Consider the following 12,593-nt stretch of genomic DNA (forward strand, 5'->3'; position numbering starts at 1 on the left):
CACCCCGATATCACAAGTGGTCAGCTGGCACTCGGTCCTAGTGGACCCCAAGGACGTCCCCGTCACACCTGCTTTGTGTTGGTGGTACTGCTGTGCTGTGGGTCTCATCCACCTCATCTCACCAAGTTGACTCACAGGTGTCAGCCCCCTCAGCCTGGTCACTAATGTCACTGGTCAGGTCATGTGGTGGAGGGGCCAGGAGGTCTTCCTAAAGGACAGCTAGGCTGCTGTTCATTGCACCTCTGCCCCAGGAGGGATGGGCACTGTTTGTATGTTTGGCACCACATGAGCCATTAAAATGCCAGAGAGTGGTGACATGTGACCTGATGATCAGATGGTGACCCTATGTATGCAACAAGAAGGACCCTAGGAACCTGAGACATGTGGCTCCAGGGTCATAGGCCCAGTGTCACCATCCCTGCCCAAATTTAGCTGTCTGTCACAGGTGGACATCTTTGCATTTCCTCCACTTTCTGTCCTACCTAACTAACTGGAATTTGGCCCCCCTGCCCCCCACCATCCAACAGTGATGCCCAGCCTGGCATTCCAGTCACCAGTTTATCTGAGCACTGCCATGTCAAGTGGAAGCCAAAACACTGCCACCTTGTGGAGAACCGTAGAGAAAGAGATGAGAGCTGAGGTAAGGGTGTCTGGACATTGGCATAATGCGGATGTGGTGTGGTGGGCAGCAGAGAGACCCTCAGTGAAGGATGCACCCTGCTGTCCATCTCCTGCGCTCAGGACATCTGCAGACCCGGGTTCAAGGACGGGTGGTGTTCTGCCTCAGTGCTTCTCTCAGGGTGGAACACACGGTGACATTTTTGTGTAAAATGTTTACTGAGATATTTAAAAGAGGAACCTTCCAGATTGGGCGGCACGGTGGTGCAGTAGTAACGCTGCTGCCTCGCAGTAAGGAGACCCGTCTGGGTTTGCTTCCCTGGTCCTCCCTGCGTGGAGTTTGCATGTTCTCCCCGTTTCTGCGTAGGTTTCCTCCTACAGTCCAAAGACTTGCAGGTTTAGGTGCATTGGCCATCCTACATTGTCCCTAGTGTGTGCTTGGTGTGTGTGTGTGTGTGTGTGTGGGCCCTGCAGTGGGCTGGTGCCCTGCCTGGGGTTTGTTTCCTGCCTTGTGCCCTGTGTTGGCTGGGATTGGCTCCAGCAGACCCCCGTGACCCTGTAGTTAGGATATAGCGGGCTGGACGATGACTGACTGACTGACTGACTGACCTTCCAGATTTCACTTCTTACTTCGGTCCATGAAATGTTAAAGGAAGGGACGCCCGCGTGGTGTTTGCCGACCGAGCCTGTTAACGGCGCTTTACTGCCATCTCCTGGCCACTCTGTGTATTGGTCTCCGTCTCGTTCTTTTCTCACACTTTGCTCCCAGTCGCCACATCGCCCGTCCTGCTTCATCACTCTCGGGATCCTCTGCCATTCACGGTGGGGTCTTTGCGGGGTTTGGGTGTCGCGGCACTATAGAATGGGCTGTAGGGGCCAGGTGGCTTATGGGCCGGGGTCTCTGGGACTCGGACTGTGTCGGACTCCCCTCAGCTAACGGACGGATGTTGCTGTTTTTCACGTTCGGTAGTTCGTTTCTGTTTTGTCTTCGATGTGTTTTAACAAACGCGCGTCCTTGTAAGTGACAGTCGCGTGTGTGCCGAGTGGTGTCGCCTTTCACTTTGCAGTTTGTGCTCTTGTCTTGTATTTCTGTGGTGGCCATGACGTCGAGCTCTGTCAGGGGGGTTACTTGGGGTCTGTTCTGGGAATTTTATATTGACCTCCGTTTTTGACTCCCCTTGCACGCCCAGTGTACCTGGAAGGGGGGCTCTGTCTGATTTTCCTTTGCTAAGATTTCTTCCATTTTTTTTCTTATTGTCTTCTTAGGTAGTCAAGGCTTTGGGGGGGGGGGGGGGGGAATGGGCTGTTAAAATTAAATGTTTGGGCTATCAAAGAAATCAGCTGTTACTGTCGTTGCTGTCGCTGTTGTTGTTGCCCACTGTGCCTGTCAGCCTCCCCCTGAACTGACCGACCACAGGGGGCCGCCAGCCTGCTTTATGAAGTCTTGTCGGTCGGATCAAAGTGCCGTGATGTGGGAATGAAGGTGGAGACCCCGACTGTCGGCGAGAGCCGTGGCATCGAATCTTCTAGAATGGCGTATAAAAACCAGAAGGAGTCTCGTTTATTTATTTATTTGTGTCCACCCTGGCCATCTGATCCCCACCTGCGCTTTTATTAAATGACTTCACTTAACTCTTGTGTTTTTGACGTTTCACTTTGTTATTTCTTTCCTTTTTATTTCTAATTTCTCTTTTTTTCTTCGCCCTCTCGTGAAGCACTTTGAGCTCCAAGCCTCTACAGACGTGACTTGTCCTCCTCGTTGACGTCCCCTTCAGGCTCAACCGTGTATATAGCGCCTTGCAGGCGCCTTTTTGAGAGATTGTGGGTCTTGGTGGTGGGGGGGGGGGGGTGTGGTCGGGTTGTCCAGCTGCCATGTTGGTGACACAGCCAGGTTCAGGTCCAGTTTAGGTCGTTTGGTTTTGACTCTCTTTGAGTTCTTCACCTTGTGTTTTCATCACTTTTTGTGCTGGAGGTCAGACTTTTTATTTATTTATTTTAATAAATCTCTTAGAATACTTCCAATTTCTTTCTTGTTTCATATGGTGGCTCACTTTACCAGTGACACCTCTGAGCAGCCCATTCCTCAGACCCCCTGACAGGGAGGTTATGAAGTTTCCTGCTGCCTCCCCCGTGAGACCCCCAGATGTTCCCCTCCCTCCTGTAACCTTCTTCCTGTCCACAGACCCACATTTCGAAAGCCACTTGATGCTCACTTTCTGTTTTGTCAGGCTGCTTCAGTTCAATGCGAGATGTTCAGCTGATGAGAGGAGTCCAGTTGGCACTCGCCTGGTCAGCTCATGTGTCCTGAGGTCTCCGTCCTCACCGACGAGGCCTCCTGTCTGATGCTTTCTCTCTTACCATCGTGGGCACATCAGAACAACTCTGACGAGGACGGACAGCTCAGTTCAAAAAGCTCCTCCATCCTGCTTATCCAGAGTGGAGACTCCAGTGTCCCCAAAGCTCTGCTGCCCACCACAGCCTGCTAATGACTTTGGGCCACCTTGCACTGTGACATTAAATACCCAATTCAATCCACTGGGATTTCCAGTTGAATACGAATGTAGAACCTCCTGGGGGTCGAGTGCTTTGGATCGGCACCATAAATCTCCATTAAAAGTGAAAGCAGAGGCCGCACATTTGCAACGAGCCACTTGACAACACTGCATTACACTTGTGCTAATCGCTGGAGACTTCAACCATGTGACGCTGGACAAAACATCACCTGCCTTCTCCCAGTATGTGGATTGTAACACCTGGTGAAATAGGACTATTGACCTTCTGTATGTAAACGTTAAAGACGCTACCTGCACTTGGCAAAGCAGATCATAACCTTGTTCTGCTTCAGCCTCACTACACACCAAGAGTGAGGGTCCTACCTACAACCACACGCTCATTCAGGAAGTGGTCCCCTGAGGCACAGCAGGCTCTGAGAGACTGGAACTACAGACTGGGATATCCTGCAGGGGTCATATAGTGAGAACATTGAGGAGGTTGTTGACTGCACTACTGACTCCATCAACTTCTGTATGGACATTGTAGTTCCAGTAAGAGCTGTACGCTGCTATGCTAACAACAAGCCATGGATTACAAGTGACATCGAGGGCTGTCTGAACCAGAAGAAAAGGACTTTTAAAAGCGGTGATCAGCATGAGCTCAAGAGTGTGCAGAAGGAACTCCGAGTTCAGCTCAGGGCGGCAAAGGAGCAGTACAGGAGAAAACTGGAGCAGAAGTTGCAGAATAACAACATGAAGGAAGTGTGGGATGGGATGAAGATCATCACTGGCTGCAGCTCGAAGCGGGGTACCACCATCGAGAGAGATGTGGAGAGAGCAAACCAGATGAACAACTTCTTTAACAGGTTTGACCACCCTAACCCACTCTCACTCTCATCTTGGAGTACTGCACCCTCCACCCATCCTTCTGCTGTGAGTTCCCCCCCCCACCCACAATTACAGCAGCCTAGGTAAGCAGAGAGCTGAGGAGACTTCGTGCCAGCAAAGCAGCGGGTCCAGATGGGGTATCACCACGACTGCTGAAGGTCTGTGCGCTGGAGCTGGGGAGTCCACTACAGCGCATCTTCAACCTGAGCCTGGAACAGGGGAGAGTCCCGAGGCTTTGGAAAACATCTTACATCACCCCAGTCCCAAAGGTATCACGTCCTAGTGAGCTGAGTGACTTCAGGCCTGTCACTCTAACGTCACATGTGATGAAGACCATGGAGAGGCTGCTGCTTCACCACCTGAGGCCACAGGTTCAACACGCCCTCGACCCTCTGCAGTTCACATACCAGGAGAAGGTGGGAGCGGAGGATGCCATCATCTATATGCTACACCGATCCCTCTCCCACTTGGACAGAGGTAGTGGTGCTGTAAGAATTATGTTTCTGGACTTCTCTAGCACCTTCAACACCATCCAACCTCTGCTCCTTAGGGACAAGCTGGCAGAGATGGGAGTAGATTCATACCTGGTGGCATGGATCGTGGACAATCTTACAGACAGACCTCAGTATGTGCGTCTCGGGAACTGCAGGTCTGACATTGTGGTCAGCAGCACAGGAGCGCCACAGGGGACTGGACTTTCTCCGGTCCTGTTCAGCCATCGGTCTTCCAATACAACTCGGAGTCCTGCCACCTGCAAAAGTTCGCTGCCGACACTGCTATGGTGGGCTGCATCAGGAGTGGGCAGGAGGAGGAGTATAGGGACCTACCTAATCAAGGACTTTGTTAAATGGTGCGATTCAAACCACCTACACCTGAACACCAGCAAAACCAAGGAGCTGGTTGTGGATTTAGGAGGACCAGGCCCCTCATGGACCCCGTGATCATCAGAGGTGACTGTGTGCAGACCTATAAATACCTGGGAGTGCAGCTGGATGATAAACTGGACTGGACTGCCAATACTGATGGTCTGTGCAAGAGAGGACAGAGCCGACTATACTTCACTAGAAGGCTGGCGTCCTTCAACATCTGCAATAAGATGCTGCTGATGTTCTATCAGACGGTTGTGGCGAGCGCCCTCTTCTACGTGGTGGTGTGCTGAGGAGGCAGCATTAAGAAGAGGGATGCCTCACGCCTGGACAAACTGGTGAGGAAGGCAGGCTCTATTGTAGGCAGTTTGACATCCGTGGCAGAGCGATGGGCGCTGAGCAGACTCCTGTCAATCATGGAGAATCCACTGCATCCACTGAACAGGATCATCTCCAGACAGAGGAGCACCTTCATCGACAAACTGACAGACTGAGGAGATCGTTCCTCCATCACACTATGGGGCTCTTCAATTCCACCCGGGGGGTAAACGTTAACATTATACAAAGTTATTGTCTGTATACCTGCATTTAAAAGTCAAGGCGGAGGTAAAGACGTTAAGTGTAATCATGGACTCTGAACTAAACGTTAAATTACACAACAAACACATTACTAGGACAGCTATTTAAGGAACATTGACAACGTTAGGCCTCTTATAACACGGCAAGATGCTGAGAAATTTGTTCACATTTTTATTTTTAGTCATCTGGATTACTGTGATGAACTCCAAACTGGTGTACCTAAGAATGACATCAGTCGGCGTCAGTGATTCCAGAATGAAGCAGCAGGAATCTTAACAGAAGAAGACAATCTGAGCACATCACGCCAGTCTTAGTGTCGCTGCACTGGTTTTCCGTGTCCTTTAGAATTGACTTTAAAATACTCGTAATGGAGTGTCTGGTCATTCGCATAATGCAGATGTGGTGTAGTGGGCAGCAGAGAGACCCTCAGTGAAGGATGCACCCTGCTGTCCATCTCCTGTGCTCAGGACATCTGCAGACCCGGGTTCAAGGACGGGTGGTGTTCTAGCTTAGTGCTTCTCTCAGGGTGCAACACACGGTGACATTTTTGTGTGAAACGTTTACTGAGATAATTAGAAGAGGAACCTTCCAGATTGGGCAGCATGGTGGCGCGGTGGTAATGCTGCTGCCTCGCACTAATGAGACCCGTTTGGGTTCGCATCCCGGGTCCTCCCTGCGTGGAGTTTGTGTGTCCTCCCCGTGTCTGCGTGGGTTTCCTTCCACAGTCCAAAGACATGCAGGTTAGGTGGACTGGCGATCCAAAGTGTGTGTGTGTGCCCTGCGGTGGGCTGGCGCCCTGCCCGGGGTTTGTTTCCTGCCTTGTGTTGGCTGGGATTAGCTCCAGCAGACCTCCGTGACCCTGTAGTTAGGGTATGGCAGGTTGGATGATGGATGGATGGATACTCATCACTGTAAGTAAAGCTTCAAATAATCTGCTGCTTCCTATAGTTTGGAGTGCGTGTGCCCCCTGCTCTCCAAGTCGTGACCTTAGATCTTCTCATGGGGGTCTGCTTATTATTCACAGAAGTGGTCAAAACAGCAGCAAAGGATGGCTCTGATGTCCCAGGAGGCTCTGCGGCGCTGCACCTAAAATTGAACTGTTAATTATGATTTAGTTCATGGTGGGTTTCAAACAGTTGTGTCTAATGTTAGTTTATAGCTTTTGGCAACGGGAGCATTTTATTAAAGTTTAAAGGGGTGCTTGGAGTTTGCCTACAGACCACCACTAACCGATGCTGCCTGCTGTGTGAGTCCGGGCATCGGGACTAAAGTTTGAACATCGACTTTTGTAGCAATCTACAGTCTACCAGTATTAAAAGAAACCGTGTTTCCTTCGTAAGTCGAGTGTGTCTATTTGTCACAATACGTTCCCAAGTGAGATGTGCAGGTGATGACAGTAGAACCTTTTAAGAATCTCCTAAAAACTCGCTTTGTCAGGCTGCCCTTTTGTAGCTCCATTTTAGTTGTACTCTTCATAGACAAGATAGACGCAATTTGCAATCCTTCATAGTCTCTGTGTTTTACTAATCTCTATTTCCAGTTCTTCTGTGGTGGCGTTTTGTGCCACTGCCACTTCATTGAGGGGCCGTGCAGCCCCCTGTAATGCTGGCATGGTGCCCCAGCCATCCACCAGACCCTCTGAGACGAAGCCTGGAAACAATCAGGGAGGACCTGCGCCCATTTATGTGAGGTAGAATACGCAGTAGGGGTCGGCTGGGTGGTCTTTTGACCAAACCCCCCCAGGGACAAACCCTACAGATTTTGTTTATTTTTTTCTGACCTCATCATTAGAGACTTACAGTTCAACATTCTGTATAAGGAGGCTACTTTTCTTCTAATTCTATGTTGTGATGGGCGGCCAACACATCCAGGACGCTAGGTGGAGACTCCCCTGCAGTAGAGCGGTGCCTCGGATCCCTGCAGCACACTGTGGAGGATGGAGTTCAGCTTCCCAGCACTGCTGGGCACCATGGGTGCTGCCAGGGAGACAAGGGGATTTCTACTTTCCCTATGGCCCGGAAGTGCACCCAAGTCATGGGGACAGAGGGACAGAGGTACATCCGGGCTGAAGAAAAGGCAACTCTCCGTCTGACCCAGAAGTGCTGACGAGCCACCTGGACAGAAGGATGGAAGCACTTCCGGGTCAAGGGTTATATAAAGGACTGATTGGAACCCAGCAGGCGACTTGGAGTTGGGAGGGAGTGTGACAGAGCTGCTGGGAGGAGAGGAGAGGAGGATTACTGAGTGGATTCTACTGATTTATTGTACGTTTGGCAGGTCTGCTGCTTTGAGGCACTGCTGCAAAGAAAGAATTCAGAAATCTGCTTAGTGCCCAGAGAATCTGTCAGTTGGGTTTCATGGGGCAACAGCGCCCCCAAGTGTCCACAATGTCTATGTTATATAAGCTTGTATGAATTTATTTATTTATTTACTTTTTTCTTTGTTTCTTATTCATCATCCATCCATCCATCCATTTTCCAACCCACTGAATCCAAACACAGGGTCACAGGGGTCTGCTGGAGCCAATCCCAGCCAACACAAGGCACAAGGCAGGAAACAAACCCCGGGCAGGGTGCCAACCTACCACAGGACACACACACACACACACACCAAGCACACACACGGGACAATTTAGAATCACCAATCCACCTAACCTGCATGTCTTTGGAGTGTGGGAGGAAATCCACGCAGACACGGGGAGAACATGCAAACTCCACACAGGGAGGACCCGGGAAGCGAACCCAGACGGGTCTCCTAACTGTGAGGCAGCAGCGCCACCATCATGATGTCACCTAATTTTATCAGTTTTTTTCTTTATTTGTCATTTTTTCTTTGTTATAAAGCACTTTGAGTGCCATTCTTTGTATAAGATGTGCTACAGAAATAAAAGTGTAGTCAAAGTGAACTTTATTGTCATCTCAAGCATAAACAAATATACAGATAGATGAAATTGCGAAGCTCAGGGTCCACAGTGTAACAACCTGAAGTGCAAATAATAAATTAGAAATAGAATTAAAATTTAAATTTAAAATTAAAACACAAACAAGACAAGACAAAGAAGTAGCAGCAATATTGACGTGTAGTTTGCAATATGAACATTGATGCAATGTATGGGATTTGCAATCTAGATACATAAATATAGTCAATAGATATGTAATATAATAAATAAATAATTTATATATAAATATAAATAAATAAAGAACAGATATAGATAATAGAGAGATGATCCGTGTATGATAAAAGTTGTTTAAGACGTGTAAACAATGACGGCTCCGAATGTTTCACAGCAGAAGGATATCAAGAGTGTCACAATCCTTAAAGGCCAGTATGAGATGTTCAGTTCTTCTCTCCCCGCACGCTCGTCTTTACAGCACAGGGGCCGCCATGTCTAAAAGTTCTGTTTTCCGAGGTGCTTGAGGCCGTGTGGAAGATCCCAGGGGACAGCCTGGTGTTAAGGACTCTGACTCTCCTGCAGCCTGGCAGATCTGGCTCCGATGCTGCAGTGTCTTCTCTTGGATGGCAGAAGTGTGAAAGCACAATAAAACAATAAAACACTCTAAAACACAATACAAGTTTATTGGCAAGTATTTTTGGTTTCCACATTTCAGGAGAACGTTACTTGTAAATATTGTAAAGGACAGCAGGTGTGGGTGGCCTCCAGCCCAGTTTGGTCCCATTCCATAACCAGCCGGCGGGCCAATGTAACAGCTGTAAGCTCCCCTGACCAGCCAGATGGCAGCATTCTTGGGCTTATGGACCACTTCTGATACTCGCATGGAATCCTGGGAACTGTCATGCAGTGAGGAAGCCCTGCTGGGGTCTGCAGGGAGTCACACTCCTTAGTTTATGGGACCTCTGACTGACCCAGAAATACGCCTGGAGCCACTCGACCTCATCCAGGCAGGTCGGAGTCAGGAGGCAGAGGACAACACTTGCAAGAGGAAGAGGAGTTAGAAGAAGAGATTGAGAAAAAGAAGAACTCATTGTCCATTTTGGCTTTGTATTCTTTAGAAGGTATTTGGAAGAATAAAATCCGTCATTTGAACCCGTGACTGTGTGCGTGTCAGTTGTTTCTGGTGTCTGGGGCTCAAGGGTGCCCATCTTCCACAATATCACTTGTCCAGTTTTTAAAGACACAGAGACTGCAAGGTGGACTGTTTGGGTGAATCACTTCTAAAAGCTGCAGAGAAGCTGAATGTGCCGTGCCGACCGAGCCTTCCCTTCTCCATTTGTTGAAACCCAGACAGGCCGGGCTGCCGTTCCTCTCGTCTGTCCTCCTCCATCTTCTCCTCCTCTCTGACCCTGTTGGGCTTTGCTGGGTCTGCCTCAAGTCAGCCTTGGACGCCCTCCTGTTTACCAGGCCTGGCCCAGCTTACTGTGGAGCTTCCTGGCACAGCTGCGTCTGAAGTTTTCATCTCTGGCGAAAGAGAGGAAAATGAAGGAAAGTGCAAAGAAATTGGAGCCGGCAGGACTGTTAGAACTAAAAAGGCTAAAGTCCAGTAAACCACTGGGGCAGTCAGCCAAGAGAGCTCAAGGAGGTTCCCCTAAATTTGAGATGCCCTTAATCCAAGCCCAAGGTGCCCAGCGCACCTTAAGTGACCAGTCGTGAAAGCCCGTAAGGTGCATTGTGTGCAAACCACCATATGCTGAAGTGAAAGCCTCCACAGGCAGTGCCATCCTATTAATAAAGGTGACTGGGCCCACCCGAGTAGCCACAGGCCAGTTCTCCTCACAAATGAATGGAAGAACACGCATCAGGCATGGAGCTGCTATGGAGGAGTCAGCCTGGCTTTACATGGAGGAACTCGTGTGCCACCAATATGCCCAAATGTTATGAGGAGGAAACAATAGCAGATGGCAAAATTACTGAGCTGGACTTTCAAAGAACCAGAAGAGGGAGTTGGGGTTAAAAATATTAAACCAGGAAAAGTGGAGAAGAAGATGAGAAGAGAAATATTTGACACCAGCATTCAGACCCTTTACAGGTCAGGTCAGGTTGGGGGGGCATGCACTGGTACAGCCCATTGGCGCATACACCACACGACGAGACAGCTCGGTATCCAGGCAGACATGCAGTCCAGTCCTACCCTCCAAAAATGAACTTTTATCTGCTGCAGCCAGGTGTTATGTGGGGGTCCCCTTGGCCTGGTCCAGTCAGTCGGGTCCTCAGCAATGAGCCGGATCACCCTCGGGTAATCGTGCCACGTGGCCATAGTGCCTGACACTCCCTCCCTCACAATGGAGGTCATGTGCCTCATTCGTGAGCAACACAAAGTCAAACCAGCGGCACCCAAGGATTCTCCAAAGAGACACACATGATGGAGTCCAGTCTTCATCTCAGGTCACTGGAGAGCGTCCATGTCTCTCAAACAGGAAGCACCAGGACTCTGAAGACTTGGACCTTCGCCCTTGAGCGCCACACACCCCTCTCCAGCGACCCCATGACCCCCCATGCTCTCTCAATCTGCCTACTGACTTCATAGGAAGAGTCACCAGAGTCACATGAATGTCACTAGTGAGGTAAGTAAACCTCTCAATGACGAGGTCAATGCTCTCTGTGCAGACAGACCCACTGCTGATGGCCGTGCCCAAGAGGTCATTAAAGGTCTGGCTCTTGGTTTTTATCAGGACACTCGCAGGCCCAGACACTCAGACTCCTCACTCAGAGCCTCCATTGACTCTTTGCTCGGTACTTGTTTGAAGTCCCTTTGGTGGCCATTCCAGCCCGGTGACTTCTCAGGTCTGACGTGACAAGCCTTTCACCCCTGGACGTTGAGGTTTCCTGCCATTCTTCTCTGCGGACACCCTCAAGCTCTGTCACACTGGATGAAGGCTGTCAGTGGACGACTGTTGTCGGGCCTCTCCATAGATGTTTGATTGGATTCCAATCCAGGCCGTGGCTGCACCACTGAGGATGTGACCCTAAGCCACTTGTCATGTTGTCTCAGACTGAGGCCCAGAGCAGTCCAAAGCAGGGTGTCATTTAGGGTAAGGCCATACTTCAGCTGTCCCTCGACCCTGGGTCCCTGTCTAATTTTCCAGTCCCCTGGCAGTGGCAGTGGAATGGCATTGATCAGGGTATGAGTGGTGCCTGGGGGTCTCCAGACATGACACTAATGATGGCTTCGTCAGACCAGAGAATCTTGGAGTCCTTTAAGTGCCTTTTCGCCAACTGTAACTGGACTTTCATGAGCCATTAAGTGAGGAGAGGCTACCGTCTGGCCACTCTGCCATAAAGCCCAGATCTGTGGAGCGCTGCAGTGGTGCTTGTTCTTCTGGTAGTTTCTTCCATTCCCACACAGGTTGTTTATCAGGTTTTTGGTCGTTTCTCTTACCATGATGCCTCAGTTTGTCCAGGCAGCCAGCTCTAGGAAGAGTCCTGCTTGTTCTACAGTAGACGTATTCCTTTTAAGAACTATGGAGGCCACTGTGTTCTTGGGAATCTACAGACATTTTTTGTAGCCTTCCCTCCTGTCTCTGAGCTCTGCAGGAAATTCCTGGGACCTCATGGCCTGGCATTTGCTCACCTGTGGACCTTCAGGTGTGCGCCTTTCCTAATCAGTCCAGTCAATTGAATTGCACACAGGTGGACTCCAAAACATCTCAGCGATGCTCATTGGAGTGGGATGCACCTGAGCCACATTTCAAGCGTCGTAGCAAAGGGTCAATGGGATGTTTCCATTTATCACTTTTAATACATTTGAGAAAGCTTCTAAAATGCTATTTTCCGTTGTCATTATGGGGTGTGGAGTGTTGCTTGATGAGGGAAACACTGAATTTCTGTGACTTCAGCATAAGGCTGCAACAGAACACAACGTGAAGAAAGTGAAGGGTGTAAAGACTTTCAGAAGCCACTGTAGATGCCCACAGCGTTGCCATTCCCTAATACTTTGCCACATCTTGACATTCCTACTGGTCTGACGTTGTAACAGTCTGAGCCCACATGTTGGTACACAGGCAGGCGGTGTAGCTCGGCCCTCAATGGCCTGTTCAGCTGGATGACTCTGTAGAGATGGTGCCGTGCTAAACATGAAGGGTGCAGCACAACATGGGAAGGTCAGCCTCATCCCACAGTGGGAACTGAAGAGAACTGAAGAAATACCAAGGCAATGAAAAGAGAAACACGATGTTACCCGCAGTCGGCGCTCAC

The sequence above is a fragment of the Erpetoichthys calabaricus genome, chromosome 5, assembly GCF_900747795.2.
Source record: "Erpetoichthys calabaricus chromosome 5, fErpCal1.3, whole genome shotgun sequence".
Lineage (NCBI taxonomy): Eukaryota > Metazoa > Chordata > Cladistia > Polypteriformes > Polypteridae > Erpetoichthys > Erpetoichthys calabaricus.